Genomic DNA, 25984 nt, shown 5'->3' with positions numbered 1-25984 from the left:
TGTACGCATTTCAAATAGGAATTTACATTTATGAATAATCAAAACACGTGAAGAAAATGTGTTTTGTAATAGGCTCATTGTGTCATGATACTATTTAATATCACAGTAACTAAACCTGGCAAGCTTCTGCTATGTTCTTATAGATAAAGTTTTGTATATCTTAATTTTGCAATTAAAATAATGAAATTAAAACGACGCAAATTCCAAGCATCTGTTAGTTTTATTCGCTTGTTGAGTATTCTTGGCTTTAGGCTTAATTTGATTAAGATAAGGCCGTTAGCCTTGATGTCTATTAAAAATATTTTGTTTGCAGCGAAAAATCCGAGTTCGTGGAAGAAAAATTCATTTTGTTCTTTTCAGACGTATAATTTTATTTAAAATCGAAAGACCTCTTAGTGACTCGAACAATTGGCTGTAGGTTTCAGGCTCACCGTTAGCATGGATGTTGGAACACGCTTGTTGATGGTAGATGATTATCATTGATGGGGTGAGACCTACATCCTGCTTATTGGAGAGTTGAAGTAACTTAAAAAGAAAATTCCGTGATTTTCTCTTGTTTTATGTATGTGTGTGTGTGTGTGTGCGCGCGCGATCTAAATTTTATTAAATTTCATCCAGCCAGAGAAGAGTTATTGTAATATATTTTCGATCCGTACACACACACACACACACACGCACGCACGCACGCACGCACGCTCTTAATTGTAACGAAAACCTTGAACGATGTGGTAAGTACAAGCATCTGTAAATAAATATATATATATATATATATACAGGGTGTTCCAAAATTCACGCAAGAAGTAATTTTGCTAGAAAACACAGGTTTTTAATTAAAAATTGTAATTTCTGATTGATTTATAAAGTATACAGTCTAGGGTTATGCATGGAATAGCATATCGGGTAAATGGCCTCCACGGCTTTGCTGGCACATACGCACTCTTTTGTCGAAATTTTCCATGACCGTTTTGCATAAATGTGGCTGAATTTCGTTGATACGGCGCTCAATTTCCTCCTTCAAGGCGTGGGTGGTCGTGGGTTTGTTGGCATAAATCTTAGACTTCAAAAAACCCCAAAGAAAAAAGTCCAACGGCGTTAAGTCACATGATCTGAGCGGCCAATTCTGATCACCAAAACGGGAAATTACACCACCAGGAAATGACTCATGAATTGTTTTGAATTGTTTCTCGGGCTGTATGGCATGTGGCACCGTCTTGTTGAAACTACATGTCGTCCACATCTATATCTTGCAATTTAGGCACAAAAAACTGGATTATCATGTCGCTATAGCGAGCACCATTAACTGTTGTTGCCTTACCAGCTGCATTTTCGAAGAAGAATGGACCGATGATGCCTCCAGCCCAAAATCCGCACCAAACAGTGACACGTTGTGGATGCATTTGTTTCTCAACAATCACTCGTGGATATTCTGAACCCCAAATGCGACAATTTTGTCGATTAATAAAATGTATATATATATTTTAAAAAAGACTATCTTTTTAATACCCCTTTTTTGTCCATTTAAGCTGCCTTCCTCAGGAGACCAGCAGAATCTACCGTAGAGTTAGTCGAGACTTCGCCACATCACATACTGTATGAGTCATTGCCATGACTATTGGTACTCATTGTCAAGAATCAGGGCATGACTTAATTAGTTTATTCGCTACAATACTTGACTTCAGCATCAAGTATTGTGGAGAGTCACTGAATACTGGAAATGTTTTCGACGAAATTAGGAATATGGTTGTTTCTTAAGTTGCTTAAGTGCCTTTTTATAGTTTTGGCACAATTGGACCAAAATGGAGAATAAATGAGATGAAAGTAAAATACCACCGCTAGAACTCACATCGTTCAATCCGATTTCGACCACTGATTCTTCGACTTCTTTACTCACTTTATCTTCAAAATAAGTGACATCTCATTTAAATAAGTGAAATCAGCTAACGCATTTTATTCCCGAAAGTAGGTGGAATTTCTTTAGCCGTAGGTTGAGACAGGTGGCAGCCAGTCTCCATTCATCAGCCTTCCCAGATAGAGTGTTGTTCAACCGAGTTGAATCAAGGCGTTTAGGGGAGACAAATGCCGCCATCGGCATGGTTGTAAGCTTTAACGTATGTATTATCGTCTGTGATAGTCGGATTCTGTTGTCATTTTTATAAAAATCGAATTTCTGCAGGAGGGGGGGGATTTCTACTTTCCATAGCAAAGATCTACTAGACGACAGGCCTAATAGAAGTTTCTCTTTTCAGAGGTTAGAGTCAAACCTATAACAGACCTTTTTCAGGTAGGCTAGAGCATATCTAAGCAAAATGTCATTCCAGCAAGACAATACAGGCACCACGTTTAAAAAAAAACCATCTGTATAAACGTGATCCAAATACTGAGGCAGGTTTACTGTAATCTAGAAACGGCTACTTGGCTGACGTTATTGTTTTATGTGTTAAGAATGTAACTCCCTCTGAAAAAAAGTCAATTTCTTAAGAGCAACGACATTATCGTTTATTAAAAAAAAATTTCATAAAGTTGCTGCTTCGAAAGTACAGCCAACTTTTTGTTTCCTCGTTGGTTTACTTTTTAAATATGAGGTAAATAAACAAAGAGTATAATCAAATTTGGAATTTAATTGAAATAAAAAAATCAACTAACGCCTTTTATTCCCTTATACGGAGTAGGCTAGGCATTTTAACCTTATCTAGCGTTTGCAGACTGAGTGGGCAGTTTAATGACTAATATTTAATGATCTGAAGTTCTATACAAAGCAAGTAGAAGGTTGAGATATATTTCGAATATATATGAATAAAGATAATTGTAGCTTGAGAAACGGTAGATGAATACTGCATAAGTCATACTGCCATACTTGTATCACTCTGTGAAAAATACTCTGCCACCACTTTATGAGGCCAGGTACATCACCTTCAATTACAAAGCCGTTATAATATACACTGCTTGGAAAGAAGTCAACGGACAACGAAAGAAGTCTACAAACACTTGACTTGCTATGTAGCAAGTCAAGTGTTTGTAGCCGGTATTAATTTGAATAATATAATGCTCTCAAGTCAGTGCAACCGTGTCCGGGTGAAATGGATGCGAGAAAGAAACACGGAATTTAAAACAGGCGTTGTTGTAAGAAGCCATGTTGAAAGCGTCAGGATTTAATCTTGGCCGAGTTGAGTAGACGATTTGAGTAGACGAAAGAGTACACAACATCTTCTCGATTCTTATAATCCACCAATAATCAACAAAACTTCAATACGTCGAGTTCCAATTCCATACATCTCCGGGATTTCTGAACCTATCTCAAGAATTCTGAAGAAATATGAGTTAACAGCTACGTATTCACCCATTAACAAATTATCTTCCCATTTTCTTCTCCTAAAGACAAACGCTCAACTATGTCTCTGCCTGGAGTTTATCAAATTCCATGCAACTGTGATCTCTCCTATTTTGGACAAACTGGACGCTCTCTTGAAAAAAGAATCCAAGAACAACAATCCTCCATTCATCACAACAAACCTGAAAAAATCTGGATTGGCTCAGCACGGGATTGAAACTAACCACAACATCCTTTGGTCAAAAACTCGCCTCTTACATAGATCCCGCTATAAATTTGAACGTTTATTCAAAGAAAGCGTAGAGGCCTTACTCGATCGTCCTAACCTGAATCGGAATGACTGTATATCTGTATCAAAAATCTGGGAAAGTCTAATCAGGATAACTCATTTATTCATATTAATTTTATGTTATTTAATATTATTAATTAATATCTTTATTTCAATCACGTCTCTGCTCAATAATATTCCCTTTAATACTTAGTGATATAACATCACGCGGCTTGTTCTATTTTTAAATGATCTATTGTTAGTATTCCACCTTGTATTTTTTAAAACTGTTCTTGTAGTGCCACTGAAGATGGTCTACTATTTCCAGACTGAAATATTTGGCTAATTAAATATCTTTCTTGTTTTTACGTGCTTATATTATTCAATCTTTATGTCACAAGTATCCTTAAAATATCAAGTCTTACTTCTGGCAGCTTAGCTCTGGAAAAGCGGATGCCATTTCCACAGGTCGATAATAATCATCTTGATTTTCAATCTGTTTTCCAAAATTCTCTCTCCATTATTTCTGCCTCTTTAGTAATAAATTTATAATGTTTTTTTTTTTAAAAAAAACTAATTAGTATTATTATTTTTTAAATGTTAAATTAATTTATGTAAACAAAAGAATAACACAATTACATACACTTTTAACTAGTAGTAATTCGAGAATTGGCGAAACAAACGTTCTTTAATTTCTTTAAATCCTTTACTTTAAAGCATTTAAATTGAAGAGTTGTGTCCCGTCAGTAGAACGCTTGCTTCCCACTTAGAAAGAGTGCGATTTGAATCTATCAAGGAAGTGGGAAACGTTTTTGGATCTTTTCCAATCAATACGAAAATATTAGATTTTCCTTCTACACACAGAAAACCGGTCTAAGAATATAAACATTTTATCAACATAATGCTTGCATACCTTGCGACTAGTTCAGGGGATTTCAAATTCAAATCATCCTCAAAGGCTGCATTCCATATCTAGTAACGAAAAGCTTTTGGCATAGCCTGTCTGAAGATCACAGCAGAATATTTTAACTGTAGTTTTCTTAATGTGATTGGTATATCACAGGACTACAGCACTCAGTAAAACAGTGAAAACAAAATACGGGAACACACATCACTACGAATCTCATCTTAATACTAGTGTTAAGGTATGTAATCATGATATAATGGCAGTTTTCTGCCATGTTCTAACGCTGAAGTCTTATAGGTTATCGACAGCCGTAGCTTCGATTATTAGTGGGCAAGGATGGAAAGGGCTGCCTGCAGATTTGGAAAGTTAAAAGTTAGGGTTAAAAGAGTTTAGCCTTTTTCTTTTGGGTAATAAAAAGACATGACACAACTTAGTTTTCTTTATATGTATGTATACACACATAACTCTACTGTCAAAGATTGCTAATGTTCCTGCAGCAAAAGTTCTCATTTCTACTAAACGTTCTAAGAGTTAATAATATCTCATGAAAAATATTTCACTCGCAAACAAGGCTTCGATGACATTTATTTAATAATTACCGGTATTATTTTTTCTATTGTCATTTCAGAAGAGGGCGTACATTTTTAACAGTGGAAACATTAATGCCAGCAAAGTAATTCTAAATTGCAGCCGACTTCCTGTTTTCATGCTTCACTCTAACAAATGAAATGTATTTTTATGCGTTTTTTCTTATTTGTTAGTAGGAAGGTAAAACAGGCAATGAATAAATGGTTGAATTTAGTTCAACTATCCGACTTGTGGAGGTTTTTTTTTTTTTTTTTTTTTTTTTTTTTTTTTTTTTTTTTTTTCCCACAGGATCTTAAACAATATTATGAAAAGTTGTGTTCCAAATTTAATCGTAATAGGCTGATGATTCTACTTTTAGCGCTGTGTGTGTATATATGTATGCGAAGAATCGATCCTCTTGAACTTGTCTGCTTGAACCTTTGCTATGTACAATTTATTTTTTTCAGAGCAATTTTAACACTAACAGCTTCACTTGAACCGCCGGCCACTTCAGTTTGGGATGCCGAATATCGAACCAATCATTATCTATAACTTTACTTGTCATGACCCCTCATTTCTTTTATATCTTTATTTTATTATTTTTTGTTTATTCGCAAATCAAGAGCTTTTTGCGAACTTTGTGACACTACAAACACAGAATTTTCGCCTGATATGGATGATCTTGAAATACGCATCCTTTCTTAAAGCGACCATAATTAGTAATAATTTTAACCAGTAGCTTCAAAATGTTATCCATATTAGATGCTAGTTTTTTCCTTTATTTAGGTGTCATCTCTGTGAGCCAGACTCAGAAAGATCCTAGGGTTAAGTCATTTCAGAAGTAATGTTTCCTACATAGAGGCACTAGTAGTATTAACTTTCTATCGCTATCTCTAATCGGGAATGTTTATTAATACATTGATACCCGATTTTACTACTTGTTTATAAGTGAAATATACGACTACTTGAGTAAATATAAAGGGATATATAAAATATATGAGTAAGTACTTCGGATAGCAGATATTTGTAGAAAGTTACTACTACTGTTTGTATATAGGAAATATAACTTCTGCATTAATTCAAACTTGGCAGCCTCCTGGGTCTGGCTTCCATTGCTGAGACCTCAATAAAGATCTAAACCAATCTGAGTAGTAACCCACCCCTCAATATGAGCAACAGTATACACGTCCGAAAGGAAGTGTGCCGTGCATTATAGGATACTGAGGTAATTGATGTTAAGTCAACTGCATCTACACTGTCTACCAATGATTGTCTGGATACCCTTGTTATTTGAAGTTATGGAACATTCCAGGTTTGTTAATATAAAAACCGGTGTGCAGATAGTAGGAAGCAGTATTTCATCGTAGCAGTTGAATGCAGGTGGTATGTCAACACAACATGAACTCGGTGACTTCGAGAGAGTTGCCATCGTGGGGTGTCACATTGGTGGCATGTCCATACATGCCATTGCCGCTAACTGGAGCATCCAAAATCAACGGTTGGCGATGTGATCAACAAATGAAGACGCATTGCTCGTGCAGGAAAACACCTAGGGCAGCCGCCGAAAATGATTGACAGGGACAAGAGGGTGTTAAAACGGGTGACATCCAAAAACCGTTTACAATCAGCACAGACCATCCATGATGAGTTCCGGAGTACAGAGTCATGGTGAGCACTAATGCAGTACGAAAACAATTCCATTTAGTGGGTTTCTACGAAAGGGCAGCGGCACTGAAGCTGAACATCACAACAACGAACAAGGCGGCTCGTCTGGCCTAGTGCAAAGAGCGTGTGAACTGGACAATTGGCCATGGAAAACGGTATTCTAGAGCGATGAATCGAGGTTCACCTATTTCCAGTCTGATGGCAGAGTGTGAGTGTGGAGGCAGCCTGGTGAACGCTTGTTACCACAATGTGTTGTATCCACAGTAAAGTTTGGTGGTGGAGGAGTAATGGTGTGGGATGCATTCAGCTTGTTTGGAGTGGGACCACTGGTCGTTGTCCATAGTTCCATGAAGGCAGCTCAGTATTTTGATATTCTGGATAATCAGGTGCTGCCTATACTGTGGAGTTTTATGGAACGACCCACATTGCCATCAAGACGACAAAGCTGCAGCTGTTATGGAATGGTATGAAGAGATGGGTGTTAAATAACTGCTGTGCCTTGTGCAGAGTCTTGACCTGACCTCAACCCCATGGAACACCTGTAGGAGAATGGAGCTGAGATTCAGAGCAGCAAGTCATCGATCTATTGCTGAACATAATGCTGCTATGATGGAGGATGGAGACAAATTTCACCTGATGTCTGCCGCACATTAGTGGAAAGCCTCCCTCAAAGGGTGCAGGAGGTGATCAAAGCCAAAGGTGGACATAGCCGATATTTGAGTTTGACTGTTGGTATCAATTGTAAATTGCTAAAGTGTTCCCGACAATTATTGGTAGATTGTGTATATACAATTGTGGATTAAAAATAAATAGAGAAAAAACGAAAAATAATGATGAATAAGTATATAAATTATAGAACTGTCAGAGTTGAAAACCATGAAATAGAACAAGTTACTTCATATGTATATTTGGGAAAATTATTATCCTTTGAGGATTGCCAAAGAAAAGAGATTGAATGAAGAACTCACCTTGAATGGACTTATGGGAAAATGAGAGGCATATTCAGAAGTGACATCCCTATGAGTCTAAAAAGGAACGCTTTCGACCAATGCATACTTCCTGTCCTAACAGGAGGAGAAACATGGACTTTAACAGAAGCCCTAAACAAAAAGCTGAGAACAACACAACATCGCACGGGGCGAAAAAAAAAAAAAAATCAGCTAACGCCTTTTTTTTTTTTTTTTTTTTTTTGTTCCCGTATAGGGAGTTGGCGAGGCCGGTTTTTAGCACTATCATGCTAAAAATAACATTAAGAGATAGGAAGACAAATACGTATAAGATCTCAAATAGGTGTCATGAATACTGTAAAATACATTAAACAGGCTAAGTGGAGATGGGCTGGCCATATTGCCAGATGCAGTGACCGGAGATGGACTAGGAAAACAACAGAGTGGAGACTAATGGATGGAGCAAGACAAAGAGGAAGACCGAGAAGAAGGTGGAGGGATGAACTGGAACAAGTTGCAGGAGTGAGATGGATGGGAGAGGCAGAAAACTGAGTGGTCTGGGAAATCATAGGGGAGACCTTCGTCCAGGAGTGGACAGAACCAGAAGGTTGAAGAAGAAGAAGAAGAGTGTATATACAAGTCGTGTAGATACTTCATGTGCAAACTTTGTTTGCTTACACTTGGATAAAGGATTAAACAAGAATATAATTTCTTAGCAAGCTTAATTTAATTTATAATCCAATGAAAAACTTTCTATATCTTTCTCTATTCCAGAGTATTTTAGTAATAAGTTAATACACTTTTTTAGTACTTGTATATGGAAAATATATACTGTGCTACAACAAAGTTATAGCACAAAGTTATAGATTCAACCTTGGTGTCTATGGAGTCCCCCAGAGGTTGAAGTTGTCATGTTTGGCATCCCACACATTATTATTATTATTATTATTATTATTATTATTATTATTATTATTATTCTGGGCGACTCCGGGGAGTCATTAGACTCATCGAGGGAGGCCCTAAACATCATGTCCAAACAACTATTCGACATTCTCACAGTATGCATCATACCTTAACTTGAACTCATTCACTGTCATAGCACCCACAACAGCCTTTGGCAGCTTATTCCACTCATTTACCACACTAAAAGTAAACAACCCAGCTCTAACACCCCTGCCAACCACACTCTTTCCCAGCTTCCATAGATGTCCAATAGTTCTCCCACCACCAGTCCTGATCTTAAAAATATCCTCTGAATTAATCCTATCGAAATCCTTCAGCAAATGTGAATGTCTCAATCATATCTCCCCTTTTTCGCCTGTCAACCAATTTCTGCAAACCACAAATCCTCAACCTGTTCTCATAAAGTTCATTACATAGACCTGTTATCATCTTAGTCACTCGCCTCTGGATCCTCTCCACCTCCTCCCCATCAAGAAGAAACCTAGGTGACCAAATCTGGGCACAGTAGTCGAGATGAGGTCTTATCAAAGCTCGGTACAGAGGAACAATAACTTGCTTGTCTCTGCTCGTCAAAGTATTTTTCAGCAACCAAGTGATTTGATGAGCTGATTTAGCCACTTTTGCAATGTGTCCCCTAAACTTCATCTCCCTATCCACCAACACTCCCAAGTCCCTGGCCTCATCAATTTCCTCGAGTACAGTTCCACCAATGTGGTATACCGCTGCTAATCTTTTCACTGCAAAATGCATAACCTTACATTTTGTCACATTAAATTGACATCCATTCCCCTTAGCCCACAACTCCGATCTATCCAAATCAGCCTGCAAGATTTTGACATCTGCATTCACTATTGCCCTACCCAACTTTGCATCATCAGCGAACAAATGACCCGTTCCTCTTAGATCCTTCCCTATATCGTTAATGAACAAATTAAACAGCAGTCGTCCAAGAACAGAACCCTGCAGAACACCACTAGTCACAGGCCATCTTTTGGATTCTACTCCTGAATAAATTACTCTGTGATATCTCTCCATCAACCACCCACCTGTGCAGTTTACGGATTAGAATTCCATGTTGTATCCTGCAAAGGCCTTAGCCAGGTCCAGCAGTATCACTGTAAACCCATTACCCTTATCCAGTTCAACCATCACTGTGTTATAAAACTTGAGCAAGTTACTGAGGCACGATCTACCCTTCAAAACGCCATGCTGTCCCCCATACAGTATATCATTTTCATCAATCCATTCCTGTATTTTCCCCTTGACTACTTTCCCCAAGACCTTGACAACGACTCCTAATATGCTGATCGTTCGGTAATTTGCAACAGTAGTCTTGGATCCTCCTGTATGCAGTGGAACTATTTCCTCCTCTTTCCACACCTTCGGGACTAAACCAGACCCGAGACTCAGATTAAACAACATGGTCAAGGGCACTGATAATTCTTTAGCCGCTTCATGTAAGACCCGTGCCGGTATACCATCCAATCCCACAGATGTATTCACATTAAGGTTCTGTAATAGACTGTTCACCTTCACTTCATTCATCACAATTCCCGTATAAACTAATGGTTCCTTCATTCTTTCAATGTCACCACCTGGATGATATACTCTTGCAAAGTGCTCACTCCGTAATTACACTATATCGACTGATTCAGTGACCTCCTTACCATCGGCATTCCTTAAAATCATTCTGCCGTGTACAGTTTTTTTTGCTTGCAGCATGTTGTTTAAAGAACTGTTTGGGATTCTCTTTAGCTTGCATAGCTATTATCCTTTCATAATCCGCTTTTGCTTTTCTTACCACACTCGTTATCTTTCTGGTCTGGGCTTTATACCGTTCGTGTGCCTGCAGGTCACCCTAATTAATCAGTAGCGAAAATACCTAGGAATATTTCCTCTTCTACCCAAATACTTTTACAACTCATATCGTTCATGTCACACTGCTCAAAAGCAAAAAGGCAGTGGGGGGCAGTTATACTAGGCTGACCATATTTCCTTGAGACAAAAACGGGATGGGGATTATGTAATATTATGTATTCATGAAAAAGTAACACGGTTTAAAAAAGTTTTATTACATAAACATATTGAGCTTACCATTATTCTTAAGTGACAGAACCTGTACAAAACTTTAGGTAGACGTAAAGGGGAACTGTATCTCACCACGATTATTTCTCCGATGAAGTGATCTTACGCAGCAAATTTCTGTTTTTCAACACCTTATCATAAAACTTCTCACACTCCATCACATACTTTTGTCTGACAACTAACATAGCCCTCATTGTCTCAACACTTAATCTAGATTTCTACTTTGACCACATACTGTTCATAACAGAAAATATTCTCTCAACAGGTGCTGTACTTCCAGGAAGACAAAGAATAAACTCTACAATATTACGAAAGTCTAGGCGGTTTTCGCTCATTTCAGAAAAAAAATCTGTACCCATCTATCAGATACAGGAAGGTTTTCTTTATTCCATGTATCCGTCTGCCTTACAATTATAGATTTTATGAGGGTCAACTGATCCACAAACGATTATAGATTATGAATAAATAATTTATGATTGACCAATATTAATATATATTTATTGTTTTTATTAAAAACGGGACAAAACTGACATTTTATTATAACGACGGTACGTCAGGGAAATATGAAAGAAAAACGGTATTGTCCCGTTCAAAACGGTACGTATGGTCAGCCCAAGTTATACCCGTTACCGAATCGTCGTAGCCGCTAAAACATAGAACTCAAAATGCTGCTATATGCTGATCAGGACAGTCCTGAGCTCACCTGCGTTGAGTCATACAGCAGATTCAAGCGTTGCAAACTATAGAGAATCCAAAACAAGTATTTACGAATAGCGTTTAACGCACCATGGGTCGTAAGAAACATGGCTTCACCGAGAAGCCGATATCCTTGAGATCAAAATTTCCTACTCGAAAAGGCTGAAAAAGTCTTTGCAAATGCTTGCTATCTACCCTAACCCACTAATCCGCCAAGCAGTAGAGTACAGTGAGCGTGATCTACAAAACACAAACGTCCCAAAACCATATTGAACAGATAAGTTTTTAAAACCGAAGCCCAAAATGAGCCAAAGGCTCAAACGAGTAGTTTCTTCGGCTCGCTCATTTTGGACCACAGATCCGATCAATCTATCTTGCCAGAGCAGCTAAGTTAATCTTGGCATCTTCCTGGGTCTGGCTCCCACTGAGGACATTTATAATGTTCTTCTATGGGTTCGCTTGCTTCCAAGGAGAGAGGTTCTGCTCGATGGCTGGTTTTTGCCTTTCAATGGGTGGAGCCACAGCTGAGTTTTCTGTCATGGAGTGATTCAGATCATTTAGAGTGATCTTGTAGATCATTCAGAATTTTTGGGAGAGGTATCTCCGAGCTTTAACATACATCAATGAAGGTCAATGCTGGTCTGGATAATGACCCTTCCCATAATTTGTAGCAATACATACGTTAGAAAGGAAGCTTGCTTTGATAGTATTGTGAGGAAATTGATGTGAAGTTATGTATAAGTAGATAGACTTGTATATAGACTTGTTGCCTAGTCTTGAATATACTTCACGACTAGTCTATCAAACTTTGGTTTGCATATGCTTGGTTAAAGAATTGAAACAATAATATAATTAATTGTCATTTACAGTATAGTCGACTGGATGAATTTTGATAAAATTTTCTACTTGGATAGTTATGAAAGTTTCTTGCGATCTCACTTAGTTAAAATTAGACTAACGGCCGAAGAAATGAGAAGAACGTTTCAAAATGATATCTCTAATGGTAATATTCATGCTCTGGGAGAACGAAATTTTACAAGATCCATCGTAAGAGAACAAAAAGGAGAAAATATAGGCAAATGATTTCGAAATATGCAAAGTTAACTTCGTATCCATATAGGCTTCGTTCATTACTTCAGCAATTGAGCAAGTTTGGGTATTATGTGGTTGTAAACGTTTTATTTACTGTAGTTGTTAGCATATGGTTATGGATAGCTGTAAATCTGTTTGTCAGTAATAAGGCCAGATTTAAGATGAATGTGAAAAAAAAAAATTTAACAAGGAACCTAAATTAGGATTCCTATTCCTCTCGTTTTAACGAAAATTGTCTCCGCATCTCTAGACATGCTATTAACTGAATGTCAATATGTTCCGTATTTGAATATCCGATTTAAAAAAAAAATTAAATGCTTTCATGTAACATTCATAAAACAAGCAATTGTTGCAGAAATATAGAGTATTATTTATTTCTATTATCAAAATGTTTGTCTTTTTTATTTTCTTTAAGTGTAAGAGCCAACAAGTGAAAATCGGAAAGAGTAACAGATTGTTTTTATAGATCTTAAATCATATTTTTCAATTCATAAATGCCAACCATATTATGATCCCCCCCCCCCCGCTTTTGCTTATCTGAAAGAAAAGACGCAGTGAAATTTGAAGTTAGAGCTGAGATGGAAATCTTTATTGATAAAATTAAAATAAAACAAAATGAAGAATATTTACCTTCCACTGTTGAAAAGTCATTCCGGCCTAACATGATTAATAATTTATATATATATATATATATATATATATATATATATATAGTTTGCGCATAAATAAGTGAATAAATATATATATATACTATTAAAAAGATAAATACATTTTTTGAAAAGTGCATAAGAGACAAGACTACGCCAGATATATCTGCCACTACAGCAAAAAACAAAAACTGCCGGAATTTCAAATACGGTACTTGTTAAAAATTTTACTGTCTTATAATTAAAAAAAATACCAATCTAATTATTTGTTTTTTTTTTATTTACCCCTTAATTAATTATTATTACCTAATTATCTGTTACAAAAACACAACTGCGTTGAATTAAAATATTCGTAACAGACGAAAAAGAGTACGTTTTTAAATATCTTTTTTTTTTTTATTATTATTACCAATTTGCATTAACGCTTTTCATAGTCAAAATTGTGAATTTTAGCCGTGGAAAATATTTTTTAATGCTTTCAAGAAATCTCCCCTCCACCGACACTTGATGTTCAGTTTTTATTATTATTTTTTCCCCCACTTATGTGCCTAAATTCATATAGGCACATAAATGCAAGAATTCATAAAATTTCGCCCAGTCAGAGCAGAATTATTTTATATTTTCGAAATGTTTTGCCAATTTTTTAACTGCATGCTGGAAGATTTAAGCCAAAATTGAGATGACTCGATATTACTTTTCTTACAACACAAATAAATTAGAAATGAAACACACACACACACACACACACACACACACACACACACACACACACACACACACACACACACACAATAGCAACTAGATTAGAAAAGTTAAATAGCCTTGTTTCATTTAACATTAAAATTCCTTACGTGCTGCATAAATTTATATAGGGTTCGAGTTTGCACAACTATTGAAGTTCTTTGCAAACATTATGGGCAGTAAGATACACTCTTTTAAGCAAGAAACTTCCATTTTAAGTTTTTTAAAAAAAGGTTTTTTCCTTTTTAAAATATTAAAATTTAATATTAAACTGTGAAAAAATCGGAAAATATCATTTATCGTTGTATCAATGACCTTGATATGAAAGGAAAAAAAAAAACTGCTGCTAAATGTAGGCACCAGAGGGCAGGTAAAGCAGTGTGTGTGTGTGTCATGTGTGTTTCGTGTAATTTGTTGTCGTGGTTGTCTGAATTCAAGGATTGTTTAGGGTACTTGAACTGGTCTTTTATATGTGGGCTTTAAATGTGGTAAAACCTTGCTTGGTGTTTATGTTGAAAACAATTGAAATGTTACTCGTTACATAGTCCGTTTTAAGTTGGTTAGCCGCAACAGAGGAGCCTATTGCCTAAAAAAAAAAGGTATGGCAGTATTTTATCTGAATTTAATATTAATCTCAGCTTAGTGATTATTAAATTCAAATGACTAAAATCATTTGTCGTGCTTATTCGGTTTTTTTTTTTTTTTTTTTTTGTTCAAGTTAGAAAATTTAATTTGAGTATTTTTGGAGCGGTCAGACTAAAATTGTTTGAAATATTGTTTCTTCAAATAACATATAAACAATTAGTTTAATTATATTTACTTAGTTCTCTGAATTAATTCAATTATTCACACACACATTCAGTGGCGGGCAGTCCCTTATCAGTCGATAAAGGACTGCTCGCCATAAAAGCGGATGTTTGTAGAATAATTCTATCGCAGATTTTTGCCTTTATCCCCAGTTCTTCAGTCACAGCACATTTATCTGTTCTGTGTTTCTTACTTTTCGCTCAGGGTTTGTTTTTGTGCTATATACAGACAAGTACTACTATTATCCTCCCGAAAAGAATTCCTTGACCTTGAGATATTAAATGATACTTTCTCCCCACTCATCGGTAATGAAATTACTTCCGTTTTATTATTATTATTTAAGATTATTATTCGTGACACCTCCAAGGAGTTCGAAGACTCATCCTTAGAAGTCTGGTGTTTTATGCTCATCGCGAATGGGCAGCATGTTTAGATCTATGTTAATATATATCGTAACTGCATCTGTGTGGTGTTCAAGTGCATACTGTTTGATTAATTTTGTCCAACCAAACACTTATATATAAAACCCACTGGCTTGAAGGGTTTCATTGCAGTTTGATATAGTTGCAACATTTACTAAACTTGGTTATTTCAGTTTTGCTTTAACTCGGACCGTTTTTAGTGGCAGAATTGAATTAAATAAGTCAAAGTGAGTAGTCTCCGTATCACAGTTGGTAACGACGTTTTCCTTTGGTTGGAACGATCTGATTACGAGTATGACTTGATAAACCTTTAAAGGAACATTTTAGTTGAAATGTTCTTTTAAATGAGAATGCACGTAATTAGCAGATAGAAGACAAGATTAACCTCATCATATTGTTACTTAGGTTGTTTTTATGAAGTCATCTGGTCCTGTCAGGCCATTGAACTTAATACATGAGAAGGAACATGATGATTCTAAGTGATTAAAAAAAAAAAAAAAAAAAAAAAAAAAAAAAAAAAAACCGCATATTACAAAATGACATTAGTGTACAATAAAATTGGCCAAAAATGGATTACAGTTAAGATGCAGTGATAACAGTTTCATTATTACAAAAATCCTGTTGTAAATTGTACTCTTTATAACTGTCTATAGTCAAAGTTTTAGAAGATAAACTTTGTCAAGAACAAAATGGCTTCTGAAAAGGTCAACTGTGTATTGATCAGCTTTTACATTAAAAATATTAATGGAAAAACATTAGAAATACAGCATAGAAACACAAAACATTTGTAGACTACCAGAAAGCCTTTGATAGAGTCTTAAGGAACAAACTGTGGGCCATACTCAAGAATCTAAACATTCCAAATCAGCTGTTTGCTGCAATAACTAACATTTATCAGAACAACCAAATAGCTTTAAGAATCAATGGAAAAGTTCCAGAATGGAAATCAGTAAGTAGAGGGGATCCTTCAAGAATGTCCAGTATCACCATGTATTTAATATCAATATAGATAAAATAGTAAAGAAATGAAAGAAAAATATAAAACCAGCATTTAAACTGGATCATGGATTAGTATACGCCTTAAAACGCAAGTGTACATATCAACAGACAAAACAAAATCATGTCTTTTAAAGGGCCATCTCCAGTCAGAAGTAAAATCATGATTGAAAATAAAATTTTAGAACAAATTAACTGCATCATATACAAAAGAAGCTGACATTGACTATCAAAATTTCAAACTTTCTGAAGATAACAGGAATAATCAGTAATAGTTCTCTCCTGTATGGAAGTGAATTATGGACTATAAAAACTGCAGAAGAAAAAAGAATAGAAACTGGGGAAATGAAATTCCTGTGAAGGACAGCAGACTATATTGTCTGGGACAAAAAAAAAAAAAAAAGAGGTACAGAAACACGTAAAGAAAACTAAAAATAGACTTGGTATTGGACAAAATATATGAATACCAAAAGAAATGGATTGACCATATTGAAATAATGCACTCGCAGCAAATTTCCATTAAATATTATTAACATAATATTTCAGACCAGCATGCATAACCTTGCATTTAGCAATATTAAACTGATATTCATTAACATTTGCTCCATAGAATTGATCTGTTTGAGTCAGGGTGCAAGCATTTCATGTCAGATATGTCTCTTATGTGTTCTTCATCTTGAATCTCTTATCTACATATAATTGATTTTATATATGGCCAGCAAAGTTTGATCGATTGGTAGCCTCTGCTACTAATGGCTCACGCAAAAAGTTAAGCAAATATATGGCCAGCAAAGGTTGGTCGATTAGTAGAGCCTCTGCTACTAATGGTTCATGCTAAAAGTTAAGCAAGTTTGAGCATGGTTAGTAGTTGGAAGGTGTTAATCATTCAATACTGTTGGCACACTCTCCCTCGATGAGTCTTTGGATTCCCTGGAAGTGTCATAATAATAATAATAATAATAATAATAATATATATATATATATAGTGAAACCTGTGGGGTATCCATAGCTATAGAATAACACATATGCCACAGTAATTAACTTTTTTATTGTAAATATTTCATCTTATGTATCATAAGACATCATCAGTACAACTAACGAACAACAATAGGAATTAAATTCAAAAAACTTATTGCACGTGTTTAAATTGGAATCCCTCTACGTATATAGTCATGTGTGTTCATATGTGGATCTATTATTATTATTATTCGTGACACCTCCAAGGAGTCCGAAGACTCATCGCGGGAGGATGCCTATTGTACAACTCTTCGTCTCCACCACTACACTGAACCTCTACCACCAATCATCAACATCAGCGCCATCTACTGCCCACTACCACCACAGTTAGTAATTTTTTGTCTGTAAATTGCTTGTGTTCTGAAATGCTGATTTGTCTTTATGCGGGATGAAAAACCCGATGTTACTATATAGTAACTACATAGTTACTATGTTACATAGTAGTTACAGTTGAATTCAATTCCTATTGTCGTTCATTAGTTGTACTGGTGATGTCTTATGATACATAAGATGAAATATTTAATAAAAAGTTATTTACTGTGGCATACGTGTTATTCTATAATTATATTACTATATAGTATTATATTATGTTACTATTATTATATACTATATTATATACTATTACTATTATGTTACTATACAGTAACTACATAGTTACTATGTTACATAGTAGTTACAGTTGAATTCAATTCCTATTGTCGTTCATTAGTTGTACTGGTGATGTCTTATGATACATAAGATGAAATATTTACATAATAAAAAGTTATTTACTGTGGCATACGTGTTATTCTATAATTATACATATAATTGAATGTTTTCTTCCAGACTATCTGTGTTGTCATTAATATGCAAGTTAAACAGGAGTGGTCCAAGGACAGAGCCCTGTGGTATCTCATTAGTCTCCCTCATTCTTTTGGGTTCAGCTCCTTCATGCATCACTGATACTCTCAGAAGATAACCACCAATAAATGTCAAGCCTATTTTGTCATACCAATCCCTTTTGTGTTTGTATAATAACGTTTTGTGTGGAATCCTGTCATATGCCTTTCTGAAATCTAAAATTATCATGATATATCATATATTCTCTTTATCCATCTCTACAGTCGCTCTACTCTGAAACATAAGTGGATTGGTAGTCAAACAATACTTACTTTTCACAAACCCATGCTGCCCACTATGAAAGACTAAAGTGTTATCTTCCTATCTTTGATACAGATTGATCTGTATTGGACTGCATCAATCCTAGCTCCACTTCGTTATAATGGAATTAACCTGCCCTTCCACTTGTTGAGAACTGTGTTTGTGTTGTAACTCAAATTAAGCAAACCAGGCTAAGGGCATAGCTAATTGTCCATCACATTCCTTTAGCATACATGCTATATCTTATCCAAACTAACTACTATGTTTACATCAAGCTCTTGCAATATTTTAATACATAAACTTCCACTGCTTTTTGTCTGTTGATTTAGTTCCATCTCATTTTCAGAGAACTAATGGATCTCTCAAGAACATATACCTTTCCAAAGTGAGTGAGCGATTTAATAACTCAGCTATTTCCAGTACATTTGACACTTTCTACCATTTTCATTCTTGCTTGGCCTGTTCTTTGCACTGCTCATATAACTACTCATAATATTTCATAACATTTTCTTTTTATGTAACTCAAACATTCAAGTTTTATTATTATTAACATCTGACCTCCATGGAGTCAGAGACTCATCGTGGGAGGTACACACTATTGTACACAGTGTCATCCAACCATGCTTTAAATTTAGTCAATGTGTCTACATTCACAAAACACTCAAGTAATGCATTCCACTCTCCATGCAAAGAACCTGTTCCTCACAGTTCTGCTCACACCCTCCTTATACAGGTTCCAGTGATGGCCTCTTGTTCTACCCCCCTCCAATTATATGAAAAATCTCTTCCTTGTCAACCTGATAACAATCTGTGAGCTAATGTCTCAACCATATCTCCCCCCCCCCTTCCTCCTATTCGTGAGGCTTTGCAACTTATCCTCTCAATCTGTTCTTGTACTCCACATTCCAAAGACCACCGACTACTGTTATGAATCTTCTCTGGACCTTTCCAACATATACTCTTCACCATGAAACCCAGCGACCAAATCTGTGTCCAGTAATCCATATGAAGTCTGATCAAGCATCATAATCTTTTTATTTCTGCATGTCAGGATTCTCTGCATCATTGCCATTATCCAATATGATCTCTTCACAACTTGTGCAATGTGACCCCTGAATTTCAGGTCCTTGTCCACCATCACTCCTAGATCTCTCATTTCCTCTCCTTCCTTTAAAGTGTCCCCACCAAGTGTATACTTTGCACCTCATCATTACTTACCACATCTCAAAAACCTTATACTTTGCAACATTGAACTGAAAGTTCCACTTACCTGCCCATTCATGCCATCTATTCAAGTCCTCCTGACATCTACTTGACTCTGCATTTCTCTCCTCAATTTTTCATCATCTGCACATCACTAGTCAAACCTATCCTAATATCATTAACATAAAATTGAACAACAGTGGTCCCAAAACTGACCCCTCCAAATTAAAGATATGAAATTATATACCTGGTTTAATCTTTTATCCAATTCTAAGCAAACAAAGTTTTCGCCTGAAGTATTTGGACTTGGGCAACTCATGTATAGAGGCTAATGACTTCACATCACTTGCCTAAGTATCCCATAATACACATAAACCACATATCCTTATGGACATGTATAATGCTATGCATTTTGGGGAGGATTACTATCCAGACCGGTTTTGACCTATTGAGGGAGCAGTGGAAGCAGACCCAGAGGTGAAGTTAGGCAACTTAGAGGCTAATGACTTCACATCACTGATTCAACTGGCTCCGACCTCGATAAAGGTTGAAACCGGTCTGGGTAGTGATCCTTCCAATAATGCATAGCATTATACATGTTCATAAGGATATATGCTTTGCATTATGGGATACTAAGGCAAGTGATGTGAAGTCATTAGACTCTATATACAAGTTGCCCCAGTCCTGAAAATACTTCAGGTGCAAAGTTTGTTTGCTTCACTTGGATAAAGGATTAAACCAAGTATATAATTTCATGGTATCTTTAATTTATTTATAACCAAGTGGAAAAACTTCCAACAACTGTCCCCATGTAGTATGCCACTAGTGACCTTCCTCTTTCGGGATACTGCGCTCCAACATTCTGATACAACTTTCTGATACCTATCTGACAGCCAGTCACTGATCCAATTCAAAAGTCTGTTATCCATTCCCATCTGTTTCAATTCATTTAACAGCTTCTCATGTGGCAGTCTATCAAAAGCTTTTGTAAAATCCAAGTATATGCATCTCCCCAAGGTATTTATCACCTTGTTATGGTACATAAGTTAGTAAAACATGATCTCCCCTTAATAAATCCATGCTGATAACCACAGAGAATACTGTTGTTATCAACCCATTTCTGTCTCCGGCATCTCTCCATTAGATTCACAACTCTAGATATACTGACTAGCCTATAATTTGAAGCTATAGCCTTGTCACCACCTTTATTATTATTACTATTATTATGGGCAACTCCAGGGAGTCATTAGATTCATCGAGGGAGGCCACTCTCTGATATCTCTCTGTCAACCACCCTCCTATCCATCTCACCAACCCTATATCCATCCCCAAATCATATTCATCACAACTATTCGACATTCATACAGTATCTATCATACCTTGCCTTAAACTCATTCACTGTCACAGCATCTACCACAGACTCAGGGAGCACATTCCACTCATTCACCACTCTAAAGGTAAAGAACCCAGCTCTAACACCTTTACTAACCACACTTTTGCCCAGTTTCCATGGATGTTCCCTAGTCCTCCCACAACCAGCCCTGTTCTCAAAAATATCTTCTGAATTAACTTTATAGAAACCCTTCAGTAATTTGAATGTCTCAATCACATCTCCCCTCCTCCACCTATCAACCAGTTTTTGCAACCCACAAATCCTCAACCTGTTCTCATAAGGTTCATTCCACAGACCTGCTATGATCTTGGTCACTCACCTCTGGATCCTCTCCACCTCTTCCCCATCAAGATGAAACCTAGGTGACCAAATCTGGGCACAGTAGTCGAGATGGGGTCTTATCAAGGCTCGATACAGAGGAATAATAACCTGCTTGTCTCTGCTTGTCGACTACTGTGCCCAGATTAGCAACCAAGTGATTTGATGAGCTGATTTGGCCACTTTTGCGATGTGCCCCCTAAACTTCAACTGCTTATCCACTAACACTCCTAAATCTCGTGCCTCATCAATTTCCTGGAGTACAGTTCCACAAATGTTGAAAACTGCTGCTAATCTTTTCACCCCAAAATGTATAATCTTACATTTTGCCACATTAAATTGACATCCATTCTCCTTAGCCCAGACCTCCAATCTATCCAAATCATCTTGCAAAATTTTGACGTCATCTGCATTGACTATTGCCCTACCCAACTTTGCATCATCCGCAAACAAATGAACTGTTCCTCTCAGATCCTTTCCTATATCATTAATGAACAAATTAAACAGCAGTAGTCCAAGAACAGATCCTTGTGGCACACCACTAGTCACAGGCCGTCTTGTGGACTCTACTCCTGAATAAACCACTCTCTGATATCTCTCCGTCAACCACCCTCCTATCCATCTCACCAACCCTATATCCATCCCCATATGCTGCAATTTACTGATTAGAATTCCATGTGGTATTCTGTCAAAGGCCTTAGCAAGGTCCAGTAGAATCACTGCAAACCCATTACCCTTATCCAGTTCAGCCGTTACTGTGTTATAATACGTGAGCAAGTTACTGAGGCATGACCTACCCTTCACAAAACCATGCTGTCCCCGATACAGTATCCCATTTTCTTCTATCCAATCTTGTATTTTCCTCTTGACTATTTTCTCCAAGACCTTGATAACGATTCCTGTTATGCTGATTGGCCGGTAATTTTCCACAGCAGCCTTGGAACCACCTTTATGCAGCGGAACTATTTTTCCCTCTTTCCATCCCCTTGGGACTGACCCAGACCCGAGGCTCAGATTAAACAAAATGGTCAAGGGCACTGACAATTCTTTAGCCGCTTCACGTATGACACGAGCTGGTATACCATCCAATCCCACAGATGTATTGACATTGAGGTTCTGTAATAGAAGTTACCTCTACTTCATTCATCACAATTCCAGTATATGCTGTTGGTTCTTCCATTCCTGCAATGTCACCACCTGGATGATATACTCTTGCAAAGTGCTCGCTCAGTAATTCCACTATATCTGCTGATTCGGTTACCTCCCTACCATCAGCATTTTTTAAGATCATTCTACCATGAACATTTCTCCTTTTACTTTGCAACATATTGAAAAAACTGTTTGGGATTCTCTTTAGCCTGCATGGCCAATTTTCTTTCGTAATCCGCTTTTGCTTTTCTTACCACTCTTGTTACCATCCTGGCCTGAGCTTTATAATGTTCCTGCACCTGCTGGTCACCTTTCTCCTTAAATTCCCTCCGCAACTGTTTCTTTTTTTTGCAGCTCAAGCTTAATAGTGTTATTCATCCATTTAACCCCTACTTAATTTATTATTCGGACTCTTGGCAGTGGAACAATTTTACCCTCCTTCCACTCCCTCGGAAACTGTGCTGTTGCAAGATTTTATTAAACAGGCATGTCAATGCTACTGCCATTTCCCTGGAAAGTTCCCTTAAAATGCATGGTGATATGTCATCAAATCCTATCACCTTATTGACATCAAGTGTAATTATTTCCTCAAATCATTCTACCATGAACATTTCTCCTTTTACTTTGCAACATATTGAAAAAACTGTTTGGGATTCTCTTTAGCCTGCATGGCCAATTTTCTTTCGTAATCCGCTTTTGCTTTTCTTACCACTCTTGTTACCATCCTGGCCTGAGCTTTATAATGTTCCTGCGCCTGCTGGTCACCTTTCTCCTTAAATTCACTCCGCAACTGTTTCTTTTTTTTGCAGCTCAAGCTTAATAGTGTTATTCATCCATTTAACTCCTACTTGATTTATTATTCGGACTCTTGGCAGTGGAACAATTTTACCCTCCTTCCACTCCCTCGGAAACTGTGCTGTTGCAAGATTTTATTAAACAGGCATGTCAATGCTACTGCCATTTCCCTGGAAAGTTCCCTTAAAATGCATGGTGATATGTCATCAAATCCTATCACCTTATTGACATCAAGTGTAATTATTTCCTCAAATTGACATCAAGTGTAATTATTTCCTCAAATACCTCCTGCTCATTCATAATTAAGCCATCCTCTCCTACGTCCTCTACGCTTAAGTTTTTCATGATTCCATCGTGATCAGGATAAATAAATAAATTCCGACTGATGATACAACTTTCCCCCTTTTTACAGGAGTTCACGGTACCATCTAGTCCCCCCAAATTTTATCCGGGCTCTGGAAAACTGGCATAGGCTGACGAATCAGACCTATGGCTGGGTCAGTATTCCTGACCGTAATCTGTGTGTGTCCTCGGACCAGTTTGCCTGCTTGCAGGATGAAAAACACCAGATAAACTGGTGGAAAAAAACCTGCTGTCCACGCCCAAGACCAGCTAATTTGGCTATGGCTGAAGAAGATCCTTGAGCTCCTCACGTCGTTGACGGGAATCGAACCTAGGACACTCCTTCCCCAGGCATATGGTTGCAAAGTGCAAAGCCACTAGGCTAACTGTGCAGACGTGATCAGGATGAAACGCCCTTATAAATTGATCACTGAATACCTCAACAATGTCTTCTGCAGCAGTTACCATTCTACATATTTCATTTATTAACATCATCTTACCATGATCATTCTAACTTCTACTTACCACAACTCCAGATATACAAACATATCTAAAAACTCTAGGTTTTTTTTTTTTACTCGATTTGCCAATTTCTGCTCATACTGCACTTTTACTGAGTCTCTCTTCTATCTTGTTTTTTATACTCTTCATGTAACTGATTATTAACATTATTCATCTTGTGCTGTCTCCAAAATACCTTCTTCTTCCAGATTTCATGCTTAAGCCCCTCATTCATCCATTTTACACATTCAGCCTTTTGGCCTTTGGAATACATTCACACATTGACTGTTATGTATTTCTTCATCAGTTCCCAAGCAGCATTTATTTCCTTACTGCTCAATTCCTCTTTCCATTCCATAACTCCAAGGTTTGTTTAACTCTAAGCTTGTCATAATCACCAGTCTTATAATTCCACATATATCCTTTCCTCACAGAATTCTGTATATGGCTAACCACAACCCAGGTGATCACTTCATTATCACTCACCAACTAGAGGAAAGTGTGTAACCCACTCACAATTACATCCTCTGATGAAATGATCAGTTCTAAAACTCTCGATCTTCACATGCCCTCTTTTCCGTCCTGCCTGAGATAGTTATCTCTCAAGAACTTGAGAAATTAATTTTCCTTATTCCCAAATGCTATCTCTTCATTCCAATCTATAATGCTATAATTAAAATCTCCCATAATAATTACTTTTTGTTTGTTCACTAATCCAAGTTGTTTATACATTTCTTCATCACGACACTCTACATTCCCAGGCCTATAGCAACATCCAACTAAATATGTCTTCCTCATAACCATTGCCACTATTTCCCTCTTGCATGTCTATATACAAGGGGGACATAATTCCCCTGCTATCATCACCAGTTTGAACACTGTCCTGTATACAAGACAGTGTTCAAACCAGTTTTAACTTACGGATCTGAGATCTGGGTCAGAAGTAAAACACTTGACCAAAGACTAGAGACCACAGATATGAGAGTCCTGAGAAAGATTAGAGGCATGAATAGATGGCATCAATGGCAATATCATATTAAAAACGAGGATATTAGGAAAGAACTTGACATTATTGGCATCCAGGAATGCGTTAGCAGAGCTAATCTCAGGTGGTATGGTCATTTAAACAGAATGGGCGAGGAAAGATTGGCAAAACAAGTATTTTCTGCTAGGTTGGCAGGAAAACGACCCAGAGGAAGACCAAGATATAGGTGGATTGATATGGTATAAAGTACCATAGGCGACAGAAATATAAGATCTGATAATATCGGAGTCTTAACAAGTAAGAGACTGATCTGGAGGAAAATTGTAGATAGGAAGTTAGTAATGATGTAAATTTTTCATGTAGTACTATCATATCCTGTACACCCCTTGAGGGTACATGGCAGGAATTTGATGATGATTTACATATCCTTTTAGCATTTTTTTTTTACTTTTTAGTGTAAAAGTCTGTCCCCAGGTTTGAAAATGAAAAAGATTTCTAATTACTTCTCAACCACCGGTCCCATTAATAAAACGCCCAGAATAATAACAGACACGATGTCAAAAATATGGAAAGAATGGTGCCTCTTGATGTTTTCGAATTGTCTCAAGCTAATCTCGAGGAGCAAGACCAAACTGAAAATGACTGGCTGAATTGTGGACAAAAAAATGATTTTTGCTTGAAAAATGAATGAATGAATGCCTTGCAGAAAAGTTAGAACTCTTGGAATTGAAACAAAGATGGGAATGAAAATTTCCAAAGAATGGACCAACAATGAGATTACATATTCTGGCAAAGATAGGAAGCTACAGATGAGTTCACTTCGAAAGAAAAAGTTCGATCACAGAGAATCTGCTGCACACAAAACAGCGTTAAAAAAATTGTTTCTGAAGCCTAAAAAAAAGACCCTTGAAAAGGTTTTGTAAAATCATTATCTCGTGAAAAAGAAATAAGCACAAAAATTTTTCGAACTGCTTATAAAGTAGCAAAGGAAACCAATCATTCCATAATTT

The 25984-nt window shown here is 36.7% G+C and overlaps 1 protein-coding gene across 4 annotated transcripts in view; it reads left to right on the top strand.

Moving 5' to 3' along the window:
• Aldh-III (Aldehyde dehydrogenase type III) overlaps positions 1–25984 on the top strand; it is a 199302-nt gene that overhangs the window by 65782 nt on the left and 107536 nt on the right. Inside the window, exon 1 of one of the 4 annotated variants that reach the window (XM_090415163.1) lies at positions 14326–14504. The exons of 2 other annotated variants lie outside the window; for them this stretch is intronic. The gene's annotated coding sequence lies outside the window, so the exon portion shown is untranslated. Of the gene's footprint in view, positions 1–14325; positions 14505–14903; positions 15019–25984 lie in introns of those variants that run through there. One more of the 4 variants, XM_090415162.1, reaches the window with a different exon arrangement.

The sequence above is a fragment of the Typopeltis vanoorti genome, chromosome 26 (genome assembly GCF_054136105.1).
Source record: "Typopeltis vanoorti isolate ZY-2024b chromosome 26, IOZ_Tvanoo_1.0, whole genome shotgun sequence".
Lineage (NCBI taxonomy): Eukaryota > Metazoa > Arthropoda > Arachnida > Uropygi > Thelyphonidae > Typopeltis > Typopeltis vanoorti.
Note: the sequence above shows the minus strand (reverse complement) of the source record. Positions and strands in the feature narration are given on the sequence as shown.